Source organism: Panthera leo, chromosome C1, assembly GCF_018350215.1.
Source record: "Panthera leo isolate Ple1 chromosome C1, P.leo_Ple1_pat1.1, whole genome shotgun sequence".
Taxonomy (NCBI): Eukaryota; Metazoa; Chordata; class Mammalia; order Carnivora; family Felidae; genus Panthera; species Panthera leo.
In genome coordinates, this window is record NC_056686.1 from 158,026,513 (window position 1) to 158,027,505 (window position 993).

The 993-nt window shown below is 40.5% G+C and overlaps 1 pseudogene; it reads right to left on the bottom strand.

The window, feature by feature from the left end:
• Positions 1-292: 292 nt before the first annotated feature.
• Positions 293-390, bottom strand: LOC122229016 (annotated as a pseudogene).
• Positions 391-993: the final 603 nt, after the last annotated feature.

Here is a 993-nt window from a genome sequence, read left to right on the forward strand (position 1 = left end):
TTTTCTGAACAGGGTAAAAGTAAGTTGTATACTTCATGGCCCTTTACTCCTAAATATTTCAGTGTATATTTTCTAGTAGGAGTATTCTGTTACATAACCATAATGCCTGATGAAGTGCTTTTATCTAATCTACCCTCCATATGTAAGTTTTGTTAGCTGACCTGTCAACGTCCTTTATAGCATTTCCCTTCAGTACAGGCTCCAGTCTAAAGTCAGGTACCACCTTTGACTGTCGTGTTCCTTTAGCCTCCTTTAATCTGTCTTTTATGATGTTGATCTCCTGTCTGCCCCACACCATTTCTTTTTCTTCACAAATTTGTATATCATCTTTGTGCAGGGGCAATGGTAATCTTTCCGGTATTATTCCAACTTTAAATATCTGTATCACATGCCATTTTGTTTTATAGCACGTCCCTCATTATGTGTTTGGTGTTTCCTCATGTTTACGTTGGTTATATAATCTCAGCCAGAATGCTGCCCAGGTGAGGTGTGTCCTGTCCAAGGTACCACATCTGGAGCCACATGATGTCATCTGTCCCATGCGGATGATAATTTGGACCACCTGGTCAAGGTGTTGTACAATTTCTCCATTGCTTGTTGTTTTTTTCCCCTTACTTGACACTAATAGACAATATATGGGGAGTCACTTTAAGACTACACAACTAAGGGGCACCTGGGAGTCTCAGGTGGTTAAGCATCCAACTCTTGATTTTGGCTCAGGTCATGATCTCACAGTTCATGAATTCAAGCCCCATGTCGGTCTCCATCCTGTCAAGGGTGACTCCAAGGGTATTCGATCTAAGTACTAGTAGAATTACTATTTGCTGAAATGAGGAAAATCAACAATTTGTTTTCGGACATGTTAAGTGTGCCATTCCTTTTAGGTAACCAAATGGAGATGTTGAGCAAATCATTGAATAACTAACTGAGTCAAGTATTTAGGTGTGAGCTCTGGGTTAGAGATAGAAATTTGGGAGTTGAGGGCACCTGGGT